Source organism: Panthera uncia, chromosome D1, assembly GCF_023721935.1.
Source record: "Panthera uncia isolate 11264 chromosome D1, Puncia_PCG_1.0, whole genome shotgun sequence".
Classification (NCBI taxonomy): Eukaryota; Metazoa; Chordata; class Mammalia; order Carnivora; family Felidae; genus Panthera; species Panthera uncia.
The window spans coordinates 43,062,034-43,085,346 of record NC_064808.1 but is presented as its reverse complement, the minus strand read 5'-3'; the positions used below and the strand labels follow the sequence as shown (position 1 = coordinate 43,085,346).

Genomic DNA, 23,313 nt, shown 5'->3' with positions numbered 1-23,313 from the left:
GCCTCCCTGCAAGCCTGCTTGCCACAGACAACACTCAACCTAAAGCCGATGAAGAAATGAGATGATATAAGAAGAAAGAACGTCCCCTGCTCCTTCCACGATTGATTATTACAAGCTGATTTTAGCTCCATTTTTCCTTGGGCATTTCCCGAAGATTTCACATTTAACAGCCCCTGGAAGCCAGGAAAATAGGAGAAAAAGCTCCTTTATATCCGAGTTCTATGCTATTCATAAATGAAAATCTTGTTAATTTAGAGTTTGACAGCTGTGGTACATTTGTAAGTCCAGGGCAGCTGTCATCAGTGCTCCGGCTTATTTTTCAAACAGATGTTTAATTTGACTTTAGTGCTATTGCCAATTTTTTAGGGGAAAAAGAGGGGGAAGCAGAAACAGAAATAATCATTATATTCATCATTTGGTTTCCTTTCAAAACATAAATCGGCATGATTAACGATGACATCAGAATTGCTCTAATTACAGTTTTGGGTGCAGGACTGGTTAGCTCTCCTCTCCTACGTGGTCCAAGGTCCTTTTCCCCACCCCACCCCCCCAAAGTCAGAGGCTGTTTTGTGATAATTACACCCAGACTCTGAAAAAAGTCCCAGCTACCCAAAAAAGCCTTCCAGAATTCAGGAAAAAAGTGGGGAGTGGTGAAGGATGGGTGACGGGGCCACAACCCCAGATGAAAGCCGCGGGGCTGAGTCTTGTCTTGAGGCCGTGGAATCAGGAAACCGGCAAGAGCAAACAGAGCCCTCAGAATGGCAGCTAGGGTCTCCCACTCACTCTTTTCATATCTACCGTGCCTATGTGGCTCAGGCAGCTGGGTTCGTGCACGCTCACAGTGTGCAAATCGGTCTCAGTGTATAAAATTAAACACATCTGTGGCTCCACGTAGAAATCTGATGAGTCAGAATGTACTTGAATAGGCCCCGCTGTTCTCGTCCACGTTGCTTGGAGGAATCTTCCTTCACACCAGCTGTGTTGCTAGGTAAACCTATTTCCCGGATCTGATTTCTCTGCCGCCGCTTTTTTGTGTTTGGCTTTCAGTGGTCTCAATTTGGCTTTGACTTACTTTGTACCTATCACGGGCTCAGTCACCGCCCTCAGCCCCTCTTTGACGATGCCTCTGTAGCAGGGACACTGCACAATCACACACTGCGTATCTTTTGACATTGAGAGGGAAGACACCTTGCCTTCTTCCTCAGTCAATCACCGTGACATGTGCTATGCCAAAGAAGAATCCACCACAAGGAAAAATTTGGCAGACGTCCTGGATCCCAGCTCTGAAGTCATGGTTTGAAAGAAGAATCATCCACAGCCTCATCCAACTAGTGCTGGAAATAACAGGACGCTCTAAACAGAACCAAGATGAGGGTTCTAAGGGCCAGTCTGCCTTCTCCAAGGGGAGCCCCACATCTTTTTAAATGGGAAGTTTTGTTTGCAGATTGTTAATCGGGAACTAATTCTTCCTTAACTACCGATTTACCAAGCTTCTGCCGTGTCAACCAACCACCCAAGAATTATGGAGAATATTTAGGGAATTGCTACATGTATCACAAACTCCTGGCTGTTGCTTGCCACCCCACCCATCTACCTAGAGCTAGACTGTGGGTCCATTCCTCAGGCAATTCTCCCCAACTTTGCTCCACACTTGGAGCCCCATGGCTTAATACTCCACATCACAGCTAAGGCCCAGCAAAAATGGTTAATAAGATGTTGTTGAAAGCTTAGAGAGTGCCAGAAAGGAACTATAACATAGAGAAATTATATAACTTGCTTCTAAATTTTGGCTGCTCTTTGGGTCCAGAAGTCCAAGTTCATCCTTGGCCGGGATAGCAGGGGGTTCCTTGCTTCTCATGGTTGGTGAACATCAAGCTCTCTGCCTATCCTTGGTGGCCAGGGAAGACTTCCCCCACAAAGGATGTCTTTTTACAAATCCCATTTGCCCCAAATTCTAGACCCAACTCCTCTCTGGACTGGTTTGTTCAGCATTATAGATACAAAGGTGGAGTCACAGGGGCACCTGGGTGGCTCAGTAGGTTAAGTGTCTGACTCTTTGTTTCCGCTCAGGTCGTGATCTCATGGTTCCGCATTGGGCTCTGCGCTGACAGCACGGAGACTGCTTGGGATTCTCTCTCTGCCCCTCCCCCATTCATGCTTTCTCTTTCTCAAAAATAAATAAATAAACTTAAAAAAAAAAAGGTGGAGTCACAGCTCAGGAGACTTGAGATCGAATTCTGGTTCCACCACTTACTAATGACATTGGGCAAATCGTTTTATTTTTTTTATTTTTTTATTTTTAATTTTTTTTTTAACGTTTATTTATTTTTGAGACAGAGAGAGACAGAGCATGAACGGGGGAGGGTCAGAGAGAGAGGGAGACACAGAATCTGAAACAGGCTCCAGGCTCTGAGTGGTCAGCACAGAGCCCGATGCGGGGCTCGAGCTCACAGACCCGTGAGATCATGACCTGAGCCGAAGTCAGAAGCTTAACCGACTGAGCCACCCAGGCGCCCCTAGGCAAATCGTTTTAAACTCCCAGCGCCTCAGATACCTCTGCTGTCAAGTAGGGATAATCCTAGTACCTGCCTCATAGGATTGCTGTAAGGGTTAAAGTGTTTAGAACAGCGTCTGGTATAGAATAAGCTGCATAAACGGCTACACGATTAATTTTGTTGTTATTATTATTGTTCTACATTTGCAATAAAATGAGGAACTCACATACATGTTTCTAAGACAAAAGAAGTGGTTCCTCCCTAGAAGCGAATTCCAGTGTGGGGCACTTAGGACAAAACCTGTACAGTTTTTGAAACATGGTTTAAAGCTTTAAGCACTGTTGAGTTTCAGTCTCACTGGGTCTCTCCTTTCCTTTGGTTCGTTTGCCCTTTGCCAATTCCCATACAGAATATGAAGCGGTGTTAAGGAAAACATAAAACAGTCACGTTAGATTTAAAACGTCAAGACCAGGGAAAATAAAAACTAAAATCTAACATCAGGACGAGAGGAAGACCAAGTGCAAATATACACGGGCTGTAATCATTCAACTCTTCCCCTAGAGTTGTAAGAGTAACCTTAGATTGCAATGCATTAAATAAAATGGAAAACTAGAGGCTGTCTGATATAAACAAGTACATATGCTGCTTAAATGAATGAATGAACAAATAAATAAATTTGCAAAGTTTGATAAGGAACAGGATGTTTATATAATCTCAAAGCCTCTGCCCTCAAAATACTTAATAACTGCCAAGAGAAAACAGGGGCTTCAGAGTGGAGAAGTCTGGCAGACACCAGTGATGGGACAAATCTGAATTTAAAATCATGAGCCGCCTGATGGGATGCAACGAGAAGAACACAGCATCGCTTCTATGATATTCCTGCTAAAGACGCATAACCTGAATCTAATCCTGAGGAAACATCAGACAAGTTCAATCATTTTACAGAATTACCTGACATGTAATCGTCAAAAGTTTCAAAGTCATAAAAGTCAAGGAAAGACTGAGGAACTGTTCTAGACATAAAAATCTAAGTGCAATGCTGTGATTCTAAATGAGATGTTTTGGCAATACAGGGATAACTTAAGTCAAAACTTGAACGGGGTTTGAGGATTGAATGTATTAATGTTAATTTCCTGTATCTGGTGACTGTGTGTGGTTACACAGGAGAAGAGCTTTGTTTGCAAGAAATACACAATAAAGTACTCAAGGTGATTGGATATCATTCAACCACCTGCTCACAGGTGCTTCAGAGGAAAACAAGTTCTTTGTGCTGTTCTTGTAAACTTTCTTTAAGGTTGAAATGGTTTTGAATTTAACAGACCCAGCACAAAGGCAGGGGTGGTGGGGTAGAAGGGAAAAAAGGAAAGGTGCATTTGCATTTTCCCTTTTGTATTTTTCCCTTTCCTCCCTGGTTTCCTCCTCTCAGAAGGTTAGGCTGAGATGTAGATGAGTGCACGCTGGGCTCAGTCCAGAAGATAGGCAAGGACTTGCCAGGCCTGATCGTTGGGCTGATAAATGTGTCCGATCCTAGATTTCTTCCAGTGGCACCATCAGTCTGTACCGGGCACCGTGCCCGACACAGAGGATGCAGAGATGAGCAGGGCGTGGCCTCCTGGAAACTCGCGGTGGCAGGAACAGGCCAGTCTGTGGGTAGCAACTACATGGTGTAGAAGGGGTCACGCTGGGAAGAGCACAGAGCTGGGGTGAGTGGGCACCCAGTCTAGTCTGGGGTGATGCAGAAGGTCCAGAGAACACAGCTTGTGAGCTGACAGACGACAAGGCAGTAGGGGAGAGAAGGGGATGAAACAGAGCGTGGGATTGTCCCCAGCCTAGAGAAAGCACGGAACGTTTGAGGACCTGCATTGTGGCTCCTGATGGTGGAGCAAGAAAGAGTACGGTTGGAGCAGAGGTGGCACTCAATAAATGTGACTTTTTTTTCCTTTACTTTTCTTCTATTTTTGATCATTTCCTTCACCAAAACATCCCTTCTTTGAACATTCAGCTGGGTATTGCTCTAATTTTCTAATAACAGAAATAATGATAGATAAAATATGTGCTAACATATCTTCTTATGATGAAGATAGTATTCTCCCATTTTACAGGGGGGAAACGGAGGCACAACCAGCCCAATGTCACCAGCAGAAGAGCTAGGATTTGAACCCCAGACAGCCCAACTCCACAGCCCAAGCTTTTGCTCTGCCACGATGAATGTGTAGATCATTCGTTAATGAGGCTGATTGCTCATGAGGATAACTTGTCTTTTATAAAGAGGCTTGTCTTTTTTTTTTTTTTAATTTTTAGTTAAATTCCAGTTCACATACAGTGTAATATTAGTTTCAGGTGTAGAATTTAGTGATGCGTCACTTACATACAACACCCGCTTCTCATCACAAGTGCCCTCCTTAATCTGCGTCACCCATTTAACCCATTTCCCCCCACACCCCTGCCCACCTCCCCTCTAGCAACCATCAGTATGTCCTCCATAGTTAAGAGTCTGTTTCCTGGTTTACCTCTCTTTTTTTTCCCCCTATGTCCACCAGCTTTGTTTCTTTTTTTTTTTTTTAATGTTTATTTTTTGAGAGAGAGAGAGAGAAAACAAGCAGGGGAAGGGCAGAGAGAGGGAGACAGAGAATCCCAAACAGGCTTCCTTTTGTCAGTGCAGAGCCTGGCACTGGGCTTGATCCCAGAAACTGTGGGATCATAACCTGAGCTGAAATCAAGAGTCAGACATTTAACTGACTGAGCCACCCAGACACCCCTTATCTGTTTAATTTTCTAGATGAGGATTGTCTTTTATATCTAGGTCTCTAACTATAGGGGTGAATGGGGGAGATGCTTGGGAAGGTGGTACATCTCACCCACTCAAGTCACTCCCCTGTCCCCCTGCTCACTGCCTCCCCTGCCTGCACTGTCAGCATCATGTGAGACCTACCATGGGCGCAGGTGAGCCTGGAGCCTGGGCTGGCCTGGATGACGGCTGAACCCTGGGTGCCTGCAAAGCCAGGACAGCTCATAGTGGAGGAAAGAAACAAAGGGTCACATCAAAGAAGAAAGGCTGAGGGTCAGGTCCAAAGGGTCCTCAGTGGGAAAGGCAGTCATAAGGGAGAAGCAGGTCACCAAGTTGGATCATGGTGGCCAGTTCAGGATGGAAACTGTAAATAAGGCAAAGATGTAAAAGGCCTCCTTTGTATGTCTTGCTGTAGGTGGCATTGGCCTTGGCGGGAAGGGAGGTCAGTGTGTCTTTCACCACCCTCTGTCTCTCACTACTCAGCAGGACTCCATTACTCATCTCGACAGACATTTAGTGAGCATTTACTATGTGCCAGACTTGTACTAGGCATGGGGAGGGAAGAAGAGAGAAGAAGCCCCAGGGACTGGCACCCGAATATTTATCTGAGAACCTGAAATGCCAGGCTGTCTTTGGAACAAGCCCTGCATTTCCAATTTTCCCTTTAGCCCCTGGAAGAAAGCCAGTGGCAAAAGGAAGTGACAGAGTTACCGCCTGGGGGCAGGGAGAGTGCTGGAGGGAAGAGCAAGCTCCCCCCTGCATCTGCTGTCATGGCCATTTCTAAAAATGGCCTAATTCCACTCTCTCTGGCCATCACTACAGGTAGATTCTATTGCTAATCACATTTTTTAAGATGGCTCGTGACTGATTGCCAACGTTGCATTAGCCCAACTTTGCAAGTGGGCTCTGGGGTCAGTCAGGTCAAGGTTTGAGTCCTGGCTCTACTGGGTCTGAGCCTGTTTTCCTCCCTATAAAGTGGAGATAAGAAGCTAAGGCACAGGAAGTGTCCCTTTGTATTTTTTAAGTAGTTTACAGTTTACAGAGCACCTTCTCCATACTCTGGCAAAGTTGACATCATAAAATTAAGGCTCAGGGGGCACCTGGTTGCCTCAATCAGTTAAGCATTCAACTTCGGCTCAGGTCATGATCTCACAGTTCATGGGTTCAAGCCTGCTTCAGATTCTTTGTCTCCCTCTCTCTCTGCCCCACTCCTGCTCATGCTTTGTCTCTCTCTGCCTCTCTTTCTCTCTCTCTCTGTCTCTCAAAAATAAGTAAACATTAAAAAACAAATTTTAAACAAGATTAAGGCTCAGAGAGGTACTGTGATTTGAACTGGATCACACAGATCCTGAGTGTACAAGTCAGATAGGAACCTGGTCTCAACTTTTAAAACAGAAAGGATTTGCTGTGCTTTTGCACATTTTCTTTTATGAGGATCAAAATCACCATTTCACACTGGGGACACCTATATAGACTCTCTTTGCCAGTAGTTTTAGTTCAGGGTTTTCTTATTGCATGGGAGTTGGGAGGGCCCAGTGAAGAAAGCTGTGGTTTGTGGAGTCAGCCTCATTGGGTTCCTAATCCCAGCTCACTGATTAAGAGTTATATATGGCACAGAAACAGACATTCAAATCGATGGAACAGAATAGAGAACCCATAAATGGACCCACAAATGTATGGCCAACTAATCTTTGACAAAGCAGGAAAGAATATCCAATGGAATAAAGACAGTCTCTTCAGCAAGTGGTGCTGGGAAAACTGGACAGCGACATGCAGAAGAATGAACCTGGACCACTGTCTTATACCATATAGAAAAATTAACTCAAAATGGATGTAAGACCTAAATGTAAGACAGGAAGCCATCAAAATCCTCGAGAAGAAAGCAGGCAGAAATCTCTTTGATCCTGGCCACAGCAACTTCTTACTCAACACGTCTCCAGAGGCAAGGGAAACAAAAGCAAAAATGAGATATTGGCACCTCATCAAAATAAAAAGTTTCTGCACAGTGAAGGAAACAATCAGCAAAACTAAAAGGCAACTGAAGGAATGGGAGAAGATATTTGCAAATGACATATCAGATAAAGGGTTAGTATCCAAAATCTGTAAAGAGCTTATCAAACTCAACAACCAGAAAACAAATAATCCAGTGAAGAAATGGGCAAAAGGCATGAATAGACACTTCTTCAAAGAAGACATCCAGATGACCAACCGACACATGCAAAAATGCTCAACTTCACTCATCATCAGGGAAATGCAAATCAAAACCACAATGAGATACCACCTTACACCTGTCAGAATGGCTAACATTCTGTCTAACATTAACAACTCAGGCAACAACAGATGTTGGCAAGGATGAGGAGAAAGAGAGTCTCTTTTGCACTGCTGGTGGGAATGAAAACTGGTGTAGCCATTCTAGAAAACAGGATGGAGTTTCCTCAAAAAATTAAAAATAGAACTACTCTATGAGCCAGAAATTGCACTACTAGGTATTTACCCAAGGGATACAGGTATGCTGTTTTGAAGGGGCACATGCACCCCAATGTTTATAGCAGCACTATCAACAATAGCCAAAGTATGGAAAGAGCCCAAATGTCCATCGATGGATGAATGGATAAAGCAGATGTGGCATATATATACGGTGGAGTATTACTTGGCAATCCAAAAGAATGAAAGCTTGCCATTTGCAGCTACGTGGATGGAACTGGAGGGTATTATGCTAAGCGAACTTAGAGAAAGACAAATATCATATGACTTCACTCATATGAGGGCTTTAAGATACAAAACAGATGAACACAAGGGAAGGGAAGCAAATATAATATAAAAACAGGGAGGGGGACAAAACACAAGAGACTCTTAAATATGGAAAACAAACAGGGTTAGTGGAGGGGTTGTGGGAGGGGGGATGGGCTAAATGGGTAAGGGGCACTGAGGAGTCTACTCCTGAAATCATTGTTGCACTATATGCTAACTAACTTGGATGCAAATTAAAAAAATAAAATAATTTAAAAAAAAAGAGTTATATAAACTTGGCCAAGATACTTGGTCCCTCTGTGCCTAGGCCTCTTTCATCTGCAGAAATCATGATGGCAGGTACCTCATAGATGGGAGAATTATGCCAGTGATTTTCAGCCTTGGCTGCACATTAGAATCACCTGAGCAGCTTTTTAAAATCACCAGGGTTCTGGCACCAGCCCTGGAAATCCTGATCTCCTTCTTCTAGGGTGGAATCAGGATGTCAGTAGTTTTTGGAAGCTCTTCCAAATGATTTTAATTTTTTTTTTTTAAGAGGGAGGGAGCGCACACGCATGTGTGCAAACAGGGAAGGGGCAGAAAGAGAGGGAGAGAGAAGCCCAAGGAGGTTCCACACTCAGTGCAGAGCCCCAACGTGGGGCTCAATCCCCTGACCTTGAGATAATGACCTGAGCCAAAGTCAGAAGTTGGACACTCAACCGACTGAGTCACCCAGGTGCCCCTCCTCCAAATGATTTTAATGAGTAGCCAAGGCTGATGTTAACCAGAAAACCACAGGCTCAAAATGGTGTCACTTAGGTTAAAGCTTCAAGTCAATAAACCAAGAGTTAATACCTAACCTAACTGCAGTTTCAACCCCCAAAGAATATAACTTTTAGCCAGTCAGTCAGGAATTTTCTGGTCAGTACCAATATGGTAATCAGTCCCATGGGTGCTTTTTATCCCCCAAAGGAAGATAAAATAATTCATCTACTAAAACCTTTTCTCCCCAAATGAAGGTGACCTCACCTGAAATAATTCTTTTTTTTTTTTTCTTTTTCTGTTTATGACTTCCTTATCCTTCCCTTGAAAATATTTTTCTTTCTGTAGCTTTTTGGAGCTCCCCTCTGCTTGGAAGATGGGATACGGCCCATCTCGTGAATCAATTAGTAAAGCCAGATCTCTACATTTTACTCAGTTGAATTTTTGTTATTTAACACTGAGAGCCCTTCAAGTGTATAAAATGCTTACTACAGAGTGTCTGGCACACAGTAAGCACTCACTAGATGTTAGTTGTTACACAAGCTGATGACAAGGTCAAGGCCTGCGGGCTCACACTGGTAGGTACCAAGATGAGCAAGAGAAAGCCCCTGCTTTGTAAGGGTTAATTAACTCTCCGGTTGGGTAGAAAAGGCATAAATACATGATAAGTTAAATAGCAACATGAGGTTTAAAGTTGACAGAAGAAAGGAAGATTTGGCCGAGGTGTTTTTCATACTGGTTTATTTCATTAATGCTCAACAAGATCCCTCACAGAGTAGATATTGACCCAAAGGTATAGGATAGGAAATTCAGACATAAGCTGTAAATCATCTACTACACACCGAAGAGGTAGATCCAGGATCAAACGTGGCTAGAAAGGTCTTTCTATTACACCATGTCTTTGTCATGCTGATTTCATGCTATAAAGTAAAGTAACGAACTAGTTGGGATTAGAATTGAGAAAGTTTAAATCTCAGTCCTTATGTATGTTTGTATGTATGTGTGTATGTATGTATGTATGTATACATCTGTCTGCTGTTCTATTTATCATTCTTTCCATTTGTCTTTCCTTCCTTCTATCCATCCATTCATTCATCCATCCAGTTTTGTAACCGAACATGGCCATAAAATAAGATTTTTAGATTAGTCAAATATTTTGGCTAATAGGCCAAACTTTTGGGTAAATTTTAATTAATTATTCATTTTCCTACATAAAGTTTAAAAAATTATCATTAAACTTCACTCGCAGTAAATCACAGAGGAATAGGATAGCTGAGGATATGCTTTAATGATGCTAATGGTATCAGAGTGTTTAATGCAGATTAACTGCCACTCCTAAACAGGAATACAAATAGAGGAAAACAAAATTAACATGATGAAATACATTCAGAGACTATTTATTCCGTTAATTGTTAAAATTTAGGCAACAGTCAGATTGCAAGAGACTTGCAGCTGCGGCTCCAAAATAGCTGGTCCTCCCCTCAGCTGCTGCTAATTAATGCGATTTTCCTAATAACAGTTTTCTGATAGCAGGGAGACAGTAGTAAGTCAAAACAACTTCATTTTTATGCTGATGAGCCCTGACAACAACAACCAAAAGAGCGCAACAGGATCCAAATGGAGATGTTGCTCACTGCAGCCTTCCGTGCAGTATTTCTCCTGCACAGCTGACCTTCAGTGCTGGAAACTTCTCACACAGATACATGAGTGTCTGGGACAGTGTGGCAGATCACATCATCACATCAGCTATGGTTGTACTGGGTCACCATGGGATTCTGCCATGGGCTCCAGAAAGGAGCAGGAAAGTGCTCTGAACAATTGTCCATGGCCTATGTCATTGACCCGTCTTCTCTTAATTTGTCTGACATTTTTTTTTCCTCAAAAGATAATCCAAGGAGGAGGCCAGTTTGTACCATTCAATATGCAAAAGTCCTACCAGGCAGAGTTAGCAGGAAAACAGCTCTGAAGTTGCTAACATCCCTCATGTCCAAACCATCTCTGGTTGTCTTTGGTTCATGTATGGATCCCCAATCAGTTGCAGTTAATTGATTTCCCAAAACATGTTACACAAATGATAACAATTTATTAACCGAAGAACTAGTGTGGCCTTCTTAAGGAGGGTACCAGACACATGGAAAACCAGGATTTATTAGCTTTGTCTACTAACAATTCAGTACGATATCTTCCAAAACTGGGCCAGTGACATTAGACCTCTGGCCATGAGGGACTGCTGGTCATCTCCAGGGCAACTTGAATGGATAAGAATCCAGTCAGCAGGAAGCTGAATTATAGATCTTCAGGACCAGCTATGTCAATCCAAAGAAATATGATGCATGTCAACGCATTTGGATGCAGTGGGGTTAACTACAGTGCAAAGCATCATTACTGGAAGATCATTACCAAACATCCTTCTAGGATAAGAATTCTGCCAGTTCATTTTCTTGAACTGTATCTTCTGATATTTATATCAGAAATATCATCGACATGGAGCCATCCAGAAAAATAGGGAAATGTACATCACAACCTGATGGCACAAACTTATCCACTTGCAAACACAAAACAAAGCACTGACCATCAGGACACAGACCCTGGAACAAGTTTGATCTTTGGGTTTACCACACTGTGAGGGTCCAGCTTTAGGGACGTCCTCTGGAGGTGATGGCCATCTTGTTTTACTCCTGTTCCCTGATAGAGATGAGGAAATTGAAGCCTTCCTCTCCCTGACTCTCTTCCTCTTTGTCTCCACTGTGACTTCTGTCCCTACTTTGTGGAGGTTCTAAGCATTTCTCAGGGACATATGCTCTCAAGCTAAACTTCCTCATCTCTCTGAGATACACACTGTATAAATGTGGTTACAGTTCCACCTTTAGGACAGATATTTTTATTGATTTGGGGGGTTTTAATTGATTCTTTGCCTACTTGAGGAAAAAAAGATTTGCAGTACCTTGTTTAACATGGGTAAGAGGCTCCCTCTTAAGTCCCCCATCTCAAGAGTTAGTGAAAATTTTTTTTTAATTTACCGTGCATTTTTTAAAAAAGAATTTGTCACTTGCATTCTTCTGTGCATTAAAATGAGGTCCCATTATTTTTCTTCCACATCATTTTTCAGAAAAATAGAGCTCTTGGCTGGCTTTCTTCCTTCCTTCTCTCCGCCTTGCCTTGCCTTGCCTTGCCTTGCCTTGCCTTGCCTTGCCTTTCCTTTCCTTTCCTTTCCTTTCCTTTCCTTTCCTTTCCTTCCTTCACTTATCTCTGAAAGCATTTTCAATGAGTAAGGGTAGAAAACAGGACAAATCATGCCCAGATTTTGTGGTCTATGTGTGGTCTCATGTTGCTCTAGAGCCCTATGGGGGTCCAGTGTGACTATGTCATACTTCTGATGAGCTCATATGACGTAAGAATGAGGTCAGATGCTATGAGAGTGCTGCACAGTGTTGAAAAGGAGAAACATGGGACAAATCTGGAGTGAGTCAAAAATGTAAGGCCTCTGGGTGTCTTTTTTTGAAAAGTCGACTCAAAGGATGAACAGAGTGGAAGGCACAGTGCAATCAGCAATGGTCTTTTCCATAAAGAAAGCTCTGTCCCTGGTTTAACTTCCTCCTGGCAGACATACCATCATCCTGCTGATTCCCAACATTGTGAAGGGATTTTGAATTCAACCCGAATGGTTCCTTTGGAGAACAATGGTTGCCATCAGCCAAACTGCCTGGCTTGAACAAAGCAAAGCCGACTTAACTGGCCTTTATGCAGTGGGAAACATTTCATGACTCAGACCAGTCACTGTTTGCCGTTCACCCAGCACTCTGGGTGGCACTGCTAATACAAAGGACTTTATACGTCTTGCCAGATCATGGACATATGGTAGACACTCAACACTACATGTTGAATATAAAAGAGTTGACTTATGGGTAAAGTCAGTATATGAAAACAAATCACATCACCACACCTTCAGTGCTTTTTGCATGAAAGACACTGTGCTCAGTGCTAGAGGGACCCACAGGGTACAGCAAGGTCCCTTCCCTGAGAAAGCTCAGAATTCAGTCAGAGGTACAAAACATAAACACACAATAAGTTAAATGGTAATACAAGGTGTTCAAGTTTAGGCAAACATTGAGTGTCCAGTGCCCAAATTCCAAATGAACGAGGAAGATCAGTAGTATTCTAGAAACCCAGAGGAGGTTGCTTCTGACAGTCCTGGTCAATGAGACTCTGAGGTGACAGTGAGATGGTGACAGATGAGGGGGGTGTGATTAGACAGAGAGGGGGTGGGAGTGCATTCTTGGCCTATCAACTAGCATGGGCAGACGCCAAGAGGAGTCGTGTGACACACATTCTGTACCCACTGAAAAGGCAGGGTTGAGTTCAAGCAGCTAGGAAGAGTCAGGGAGAGAGTAGGGGTGGCAGGGCATGGGGTGGCTCAGACGTCAAAGGCAGCTTGCGTCCTAGTGTTCAGGATTGTGGACATTTAGCCAAGAGTTTGGATTGTGATCTATAAATGAGAGAGGCGCCTTTGTTTAGAGAGGACCTGCTATGTGCCAGACCCTGTGCTGGGGTGGAGCAGGGCAGGGCGGAGGTGAGAGATGAGATCATTAGAACCATGGTGCCATGGCTGCCTAATAGTCTGTGAAAGGAGGTGATGATGTGCTGGAGGTGACAGTTAATTCCCTGGCAGAACGTAGGTAAGTTGGGTGGGTTGACCTGTTAGGTTACTGCAGTAATTGTACAGGGAGTCACTCATTTAATTGTCCATGTGTGTCCTTCCTTCCTCGGGCAGAGAGGGAGGTAGGACTCAGGTGGGTACTAACAGGCATGAAAATCATGACTCCGAAATTTAGAGCAGTGCTTCGTGTAGAATCTCTCCCCCAGAAACAAGGCAGGTACTTACAATTTTGCATAGTTTTTTCGGGGATTTAGGAATCTTCTGAAACCCGTTCATGGACGATGAATCCCTGGCAAGGAAGCATAACCACCCTCCCCACAATCCCTAGCCCAGCCTAGAGGAAGGAGAATCTCCCAACCCACAGGTCTGGTGCTATACACGCAGCTCCCATTTCCACAGCAGAAAATCCGGTGTGACAAGGGAGGCCCTCTGAGGAACACAAAGGATGGCAGGCTGCCTGTGCGTGAGGCCCTTGCTCTGTCACCTGAATTGTTTCCTTACATTTGAGAGGACAGTGCTGCCAGTCCTGGCTTACAGGAATCCACAGAAAGGGGAGGCGGCTGAGGCCATGGCAGAGAAGGACCAACTCTAGGAGGCAATGACTTGTGTCAACAGACCGAGCAGGAGTCTGTGATGCGGCAGCATAGCTCCTCTAGCTTAGAGGCTGGGATGGCTGTGGGATTACATCCGTGCCCTGTGCCGAGTGGCAAGGACTGCAGGGAACACCAGAGAACCCCAGGAGCAGTGCTGCCCTTCTGTTTCTTGTTTTCCAGCCGCGACAGGTTCTATTTTGGATCAGAGCATGGTCTGGAGAGAGAGCAGTTGAAGCCTTGGGTGCTTGGAATAAAAATTTAACCTTCATCTTTAGAGACAGGAAAAAAAAAGAAAGCAAAGAGCATATATCTTAGTTGGAGATTTTATTAAATGGAATGACATTTTGTATGTGCAGTTTTCACATATCTGCTATCATTCATTTCAGACCTAATAGTGGTTCTGAAGCTTTTCAAGGTCAGGGACCTCTTTGAGAAGCAGAAGAAAACTGTGAACTCTTCCCCGGAAATATGCACTTGTGCACATCACACAAAATTTCATCATCCTGAAACCTGTCTGTAGACCCCCAGATTAAAAACCCCAAGTTCAAAAAGCCTTGGTAAGATCCTCTGCTAGTTTCCAGGCACAAACTGATGAGTAAGGCATGGTCCCAGGGCTAGAGGGGCTCACAGTCCTCTGAAGGTTTATAGATGTGAAGAAGTTGGAGGGGAAAGTCAGGTAGGCACTGACCATTAGCTTGGCCATATGAGATATTATCCAGCAGAATCATGGGCTCAACAGTATTATAGAAAGATGACCCCAACTGTCAGTTGTCCCTTGACTGGTAACACCCCAAGAACTGATAATCATGTTGTGAACAATATACTAAGGCTGATTGCAAAAAAAAAAAAAAAAAAAAAAAAGGAATTTTCAGGAACATGAAACCCCATGTCACTGTATTCTTAAGATAAAAAGATTTTAACCTAAAGACGTATTGTGAGATAGTATCTCCACCCCAGGCTCAGTAATTAGATGTATATCTCTTTGCACGGTTAAGAAATGCCGTAAATTAAGCCAGAGGGAGGATTCCACAAACGGTCAAAATATGCTGGAAAAAAAAAAATGTCCAGTTTAAAACAATTCTAGGAAATAAGAAATGGTCCTGTTCACTACTCAGAATGGCCTACCTGTCAGAGCCCCCACAACTGGGAATACATCCTGCAGCCTATTTATTTTGTCCATGTGAGTTTATTGAAGATTTTTCCAACAGATGACAAATTTCCAGCCAGTGATCTAGCACATTCCCCTAAGGGTTTCCACTGTTTCCTCAGCCCCAGCTTACAGGCATGTACAAGCCTCCTCCGGAGGAAAAAGAAAGAACATTTCACTCTCCTGTGTTTTCCTATCAAACTCCCACCCACCCTGCTTCCTTTACAGCCACGTCTGTCTCCAGCCTGGGCCATACTTGCCGGCCTGCCTGCTCTCTTTCTAGACAATGTGAACAGGTGCCTGGCCCCGGCATCTCAGGAGGGTCCCAGCAAAGAGCAGAATGTTCTCCCACCCGCCAAATCCAGAATGTCTTTCTCAAAGACTCTTCTGATCAAAACAGCCCTGTCCCCACTCCCCCCAGAGTCCTCCAGTGGCTTCCCAGTGCCATCTCCTGGCCAGGTACGTAGGGTCGGCAGAACTTGCTGTGACTCACCTTTTGAGCGACCCTCTGTGGTGTCCATACCACTTCCCATCAGTCAGGCATGCTTTTGAGAGCAGCGTTCGCTAGGAAACTTGACTGATGATAACGTCAACAGATGGAGCGATTTTTTTTTTTTTTTTAAATAACAAGAAGGCCAGAGGTAGGTGACTACTGGTATTGTTTCAATAGCTAAACAATGTCAGGACCAGTGTCTCTGATTTTTCTTGGCCTTTTCCTCATGGTCACAAAATGGCTGCTTTATTTAACACATTGTGTTTGTAATCAAGGCTGAAAAAAGAGGGACAGGGGCGCCTGGGTGGCTCAGTCCGTTAAGCATCTGACTAGATTTCGGCACAGGTCATGATCTCAGGGTTTGTGGGTTCTAGCCCCACATCCGGCTCCATGCTGACTATGAAGACCCTGCTTGGGATTCTCTCTCTCTCTCTCTCTCTCTCTCAATAAATAAATAAATAAATAAATAAATAAATAAACTTAAAATAAAAAGAGGGACAGGCCAGGGTAAGTCATTAATTTTTTTCATCTGGAAAGCACAACTTTCTCAAATAGTCTCCCCTCTATCCTGTAAACCTCCGCTTCTAAAAATGAGGTCACATGTGGGTCACATGCACCAATTCCCCAGCTGCAAGGAAGGCTGGGAAAGTGAGAACAAGACAGTCATGATTGGCTTGCCTGGTATCACCCCCCCAAAAAAAATCTGGGTTATGAAATCATGGGGGATGGAAGACATGGGTATTGAGTAGATTCTAGTACTTGTTAGGCAGTATTCTGACTCATCAGACGATGTGTCTCTCTCCCTCTCTCATCAGGCTGGTAACTGTTTCATATCACACTAGGCCTTATTTATCTTTGTATCTCCAACTCCTCACACAGCTTTGTGGTACCTACTCTGATAAACAAAACGCCAGTGAATGAATGTCTGTCTGGTTTTAAGGCCTCTTGTATCTAAATTAGCTCTTTTGAAACATAATCCCGTTTTATCTTTTCACATCTCTCTTATGAAAATCAATTCCTCATTGTTAATTTCCCATTGGATTTGGGGAAGGTAAAATTTGCAGTACTAGGGTAATAGTATCAACAAGACATATGATAAAGATTAGGTCTGAAATTGGACAGTACTAAGAGAAAAATGGAATCGTGATAAGCTTGTTATCCCCAGGGTCATGGGGTCATTCTGAGAAGAAATAAACTGAGTGTTTAAAAATAGTTTTCTCCAGTTTTTGTTAAAATTGAAACTGTGGCTTTGTAGACATAACTTTGCTCGACGATGTGAATCAAGAACTTGAGAAATCCAAGGATCATGATACGAGGTTGGGAACGGATCATAGTCTTGTTAAGACCTGAACTGACCTCTCAGCCAGATTCTGATCATAGCATCAGCTACGTGTGCACGTGCAGCCGTGTGGAGCTGATACCCCGGGTTAGGTATAGAAGGACCATGGATGATGGACCTGCCAAGGATTCTTTCTTGGTGTGCGTTTTAACTGCTGCAAAGTGCCCGTCCCTGGGTACAGGCTCAGCTTCTGTGCTATCTTTCCAAGAAATTATTCTGATGGACCTCATTCCTAAGCGATAATTCCTCCAACTCCACCTCTGCTCCCACCTCATCTGAGCCAGAAATGGCCTGCTACCCCAGAGTCCCCATAGCACTTGTAGGCGATTCTCCACTTGGGATTCTAACATACTGTGTTTTCGAAGAGTCATTTGAGAGTGTTCTCTCTTAGAGTGTGGCAGCTTGTCATAGGCACCCAATGACATGTTCTGGCCCTTAATTAACCCTACTATGCCATTTTGTTACCAGACCCAAGCCTGGTGGATTGTCCCAATGTCAGCGTCCTCGTTGTAACATTGTACATACTGAGCTTTTATAAAACGTTACCTTTGGGGAAAATTGTACAAGTGTACAATTTATCTGTATTATTTCTTATAACTGAATGTGGATGTGCAGTTATCTCAATACAAATTCCAAAAATTACCCAAAAAAAATTCCTCCTTGCCCCGTCTGTCTTTCGTTTCAGTCATTGGCACCAATGTCCCTCCCTCTAGTCCCTGGGGTTTGTATATGGAGTGTCACAAACTCCCTCTGTCAGTTTTCTTGTCTGTAAAACAGGGATAATACTAGCACCTACGTCATGGGGTTGTTGGGAGGATTGGGTGAGTTAATACTTGTGGAGGACTTGGGTGTTCAATTGTTACATAAACAAAAAGTAAATAAAATATCTTGTACTCAGCCTCCTCTTTCTGCCCCAGATCCAGTAAGTTAGCCAGTAAGTTACCTAATTTTCCTACAACGTATCTCTTAGATTGTCTATTTCCACTGCCCAGATCTTAATTCAGACCTGCAGTGCCGCCATTGTTGCCTCCTGTTGGAGCTTTGCCAAGGAGAAGTTAGTCACTGCTCTTCAGCTTCCCATGGCTCCTCCATCATCCCGCTCAACATTGATTTCCCGTTTCCTTTTTTTGTCTCTCTCTTCTCCCACTGGACTAGGATCTCTTTACTGGAAGGCACTGTCTCTTATTCTCTTTGAATTTTCAGCTCCTAGCAAAGTGTCTGACACAAAATAAGTCCTCAGTAAATGTTTTATGAGTGATTGATAATTAAGCAGGAATAATCTCATGGCAACTACTAGCATTGCTTGGTTGCAGTAATGGTAGATGACTACAAGCCTCTGAGTCTGTAGTTTTATGACCCAAACACAGTTTGTGACTTTACGGTTGGGTGGCATTGGAGTTCTCTTGTATGTTGTAGCTAGAGCCCTCCAGATAAGCTTTCACTTTTCTTCTCCCATGGGCACATTATGATGGGCTGCCAGGATGCCTGTTAAGTCTTGGACACAGCGCCATGTCCTGACATCCACCTAAAGCCATATAAAAAATTGGAAAGAGTCTGGATCATGGAATGCATCCCGCCTCCGTAAGCATTTGTTGATTAACATGAGACCATGATCAGGTTAGTAGTTAGCATTCCTGTGAAGTAAAATAAGGCAGATAGCCTCAGTTCCTGATGGCATTACCATCACTATGACTCTAATATTTTATTTCTGGGTGCTCCCAGAGAGTTGTCCTTTCTTTGGTAGAAGGAAGTGGTGTTACTGGTTATACACTGGATCACTTCCATGAAAAAACATCCCTGCCATCATAGACAAAGTTTTTAAGCACCCCAAGAAATGTTCAGTAAGAGGGATTTTCCTAGAATTGGGAAAAGAATGGGCAAAATTAGTCTGGAGACCACAAACCTGAGTTTCATTTTGGCCATTCATTATCTCTGCCTGAAGCAGCTGACCAAGCTAACACCCTCACCCCTCCCTCCACAAGCCAAGGAGACAGACCCAATGTTAATCATAATCATAGCTCCTGTTTATTAAGCACTTTTATGCGCCAGGCACCTTGTTAGGAGATGGTGATTTAACAACAGGAAAGATAATGGCTACCACATTGTGAATATTTACTTCATGTAATACGCATGTATTAAGGACCTTACATGAATTATCTCTATATGGCAGCCATCTGGCCACTGATGATCCATGTGAATGATTTTCTGGCCTGATTTCTCCCAAGTCCTTCAGTTTCTGGTGTCTCCCTGTCTCTTTTTGGTGAGAGCAGGGAGCATACTCACAATTTAGCAAGCTCTAACTTTATCCCAATAGGAAAATTCCCCAAGGAGAAAGAAAAGCAAATGAATAAAACCTGCAGACAGAAAAGGGTCAAGCATCCAAGAGATCCAGGATGGTTCCACCACTTGAGGTTTAAAAGAAAACGTTTGAAATGATTAGTAACTTGTTTAGAACCTCAATATCCCAAAGTTTGAGAAGCTAACATGCTGAGAAATTTCATTTAGATTTCCTTAACACGCTCTCTCATGATAAGAGAGCATTCAGTGTATCAGTGTATAAATGCTATGCAACGGGACTGCCAAATTGTAACACAGGATGGGAGAAATTTGTCATTTTGAAATGCTAAGGGAATTCTTACTAACAGCTTTCTCATCTTGTAAAGCTATTATTTTTCTGAATCATAATATGATTTATAAATCTCAGCTGAGTTTTATACTTTTGATGGGAACAGACTCAAAATGAAATGCATTTTCTCAGAATATAAATTCTCTCAGGAGTTGACCAAATGAGGAATAAAAAGAAACATCTTCTGCAACCAAGCATACCAGATCCTGGTCTCTGTTGGTATACCTATAGGTGAATATTGGTCTTCTCCAGAGTTCTGGGCTCAGCCTGCCTCTCCTCACTCTGCACACTTTCCCTGGGTGACACCTGCCGCTTCAAAAGCTTCACCTCTTACTTCTGCCCCAGTGACTCACATGCCCCTACTCCCCACCCCTCACATCTCTCCTGAGTCACAGGTCCCTATGTCTAATTACCCACTAGACAGACCACCATCATGCCCTACAGATCACTCAATCTCAAATTCTCTTCTTTTCCCCAAACTCCGTTCCTTCTTGAATTCCAGTACAACAACAATACTAACATCAATGGAAGTAAGATACAGTTCCTGCTCTCAAGAAGCTTATAAACTAGCACAGGAGATAGAAAAGTAAATAGGCAGTTATAGTATAAGTTAATAATAAATGCTGTGGTAGCAGAAACTCAAGAGGCTATGGCTCTCATAGAAGAGCACCCAACCAAGCAGCCAGTCAAGAAACCAATCTTAGTAGGGTATGAGTTCTGGGTAACTGAAGTGTGTGTGTGTGTGTGTGTGTGTGTGTGTGTGTGTGTGTGTGTGTTGTGCTCACATGTGTCTTGAGGAGTCCCATAGACAGAGGCTCAGGGGCATGAGATTTTTAAGACAAATATAGGATATGGCTTGGACAGAGTGCTCAGGAGGGATTAGATAAAGATGAGGCCAGATCAGAATAAGCCTTGTATCCCACATTTGATCTGCACAGAGTTTGAAATCCAAAGGCAGGATACAGAGGTTTGGCCATGTATAGGCATGAAAATGTATGCTCAGTCTTCATGGAGAACTTCAGCTGATCATGACCCAGGCTCCAGGGAGGCCATCAAAGTCTCAGTTCTTCATGGTATGTTCCATGAGATGCTAAAATGGATGAAACAGGCCTCATTTCATAATACATTTCAACTCACACGCCAAGTGTACTTTTTATATGTAATTATCTTTAATCCCTTAAAACCATGCTGGGTATAGCACAGGCCATTAGCTTTGGAGGTAGACAGGGGAAACTTCAAGACTGTGGACATGTTACTTAACCCCCCCTCTCTCAGCCATCCTCACCTGTGAAGGAGAAAATGGCTACAAATTTTCAACTGAATTGTTCTAAAAATAAGAGTATTTTGATACGTTTGCTAAACTTGACCAAAACTGACATGAATCTATGTAAAGTTTTTATTTTCTCTCTTACTATGAATTTTCTTACATTTTGTTTCAGAAAAATTGATGTGTTTGATTATGGGGATGTTAATGGTATATTATCATCTTAACTTTCTAATAATACCTGAAAAACTCTGAATTCAGAAATGCATCCAACCCAGGGTTTTGGATAAGGAAGGAATTTGAAGAGCTATAATATATGCAAAACATAAGATGTATAAGGTAATGTACATAAAAGGCCTCCCTAGCACAGTGACTGGCACATAGGAAGGACTCAGAAATTACAACTATTATCAAAAAGAGTGGGTAAGCTGTTGTAGACTTCATAAAACAAGGCATGAAGGAAATGAAAACATCTTGTAGGAAATACATATTTTCTCTTTCTGGCCCCCAACACTTTTACAATGATACTTTTGAAAATTTGGGGTGATTTAATTTTTCTAAGCATGATCATAGGCTTTTGCCTATGAGAAGATTCCAAGGATTTGTTACAGATGCTAGCTAGCAAAGGCATGTTTGGGGAGATTCTGGGAAAGGAAACAGCATCAGCAAGGGCCCAGTAGAGTAGAAGAGGTATTCAGGCAAGGGGAATAAACTTCTCAAACTCTGAAACCCAGGGACCATGACACAAAATGGCAACAAACAAAGCCAGAGGGGTGTTTGGGGGAAATTTTGTAAAAAGCCTTGAATACAATGGTAATTTTGTATTTTATCCTATATATCAAGGGTTTTCAAACCACTTTAGCAAGAGAATTTTATTGAACTAAAATTTAATTTGCTTGGGAACTCTACACTGCAATCACATACTAACTCATTTTTACTCTATGGCCCAAGTGCTCTTTTTAAAAGAGCACATCTGATTATCTCATTCCTCTTATCAAAAACACTTATCAAAGACATCTCATCAAGCTTGGTGTAAAATGCCATCCCCCTGCATGGGGTGATGTGGCCCTGTGCACCTCCCCGGCTCATCTCACGCTACCTCCCTGACCTACCACTGGTCATGAGCCATGACCCTCCCACCTCAAGGATCTTTAAAGGATGTCCTCTCCTTTATTTCTTCCTCCCACTTGCCCTATTGACCTCCTACTCTTTCCTATCTAAGCCTTCTTTTCTGCAGAGAATCTTTCCTGGCTTGGTGGGGATCCCCTGTATTACACTCTCCCACACCCTGGAGACTTCTCCGTTCAGCACTCAATCGCGGTCATGTTAAATGCGTAGCTGCAGATTTAGCTGTCTCGTGCTTTCTCTCCACTCTGCTGTCAACTTTGAGAATGGGAAGCCACCCCACCTGTCTTGTTCATGACAGTGTCCCTGGCCAGTGTCTGGCTACCATGCAGGCCTCCAACGACTATCTGTTGAAAATATACCAATAAATACAACAGGAAGACAAATGGGGGAGGAGGCTGCTTTGGTAGGAAAGAGGATGAAGCCTTTAGCTGAAGCAAGAATGCCAGGCCTGGGCTACTTCCCTTGCCCTTTACAGTGTTCTCTGAGGTACTTCCTGGTGGAAAGTACACTCTAAAGTGGTAGATAATGGGATGCTCTGACTAACAAAAGACTTTGTTATTTGGCTTTGAGATGAGTATTCTCAAGAGAGTTTTCTTGGTCTGAGGAAACTTGCTGCTTGATGGTCAACAGAATGGATAAATGATCCAAGTAGCTTTGTGGAGACGGGAGGCAGATTTCATTCATTTATTTCAACATCTCGTCTCTCTTGGGTAAGGAAAGGCTATAAAAGACATATGTAGGCTGCTCTGAATTTTATTCTTTTGTGCAAGACTGGGTGTAGAGTAGATGTTTCTTTGGAAAGTAATCTTGGCCTAGGCCCATGCCGTCAAGAAAACCGCCTCCCTACTCTGCAGAGCCATGCATACAGGGGCCCATGCCTGGCTCTGCGATCACGTGACACAGGCAGATCATGTGACTGTATCACTCCCTCAGTGTGCCTTGCTGTAGTGGAGCTGATGATCCCTTTCTCTGTTAAATAGGGCAAATCAAAGTAAAAAAATTATGTTTTGATTGAGTAGCGTTTCTGAAGAAAATCAGTACAAAGGGCCAAGACCCACTGGCACTGTTTCATCGTTAAGTATTGTAGACTTCACGTTACAGGGACGCTGGGTTTCAGGATTCGACATCTGCACGGCCAGCTGAAAATATACAGCAGAGTGGGTTAAAGGAGAAGTAGTATGTCTGTGCAGTCCTAGGTTAAGGAGAAAATACGTACTGGCCAAAAGTAATTTTTCAACCTCCAGATATTCTTTCCAAATTCTAAGATCCTGTGTTTGACATGTTTAAGAGA

General features: G+C 43.2%; 1 protein-coding gene across 5 annotated transcripts in view; it reads left to right on the top strand.

Moving 5' to 3' along the window:
- SPON1 (spondin 1) overlaps positions 1–23,313 on the top strand; it is a 258,574-nt gene that overhangs the window by 82,818 nt on the left and 152,443 nt on the right. The gene's annotated exons all lie outside the window — the stretch shown is intronic.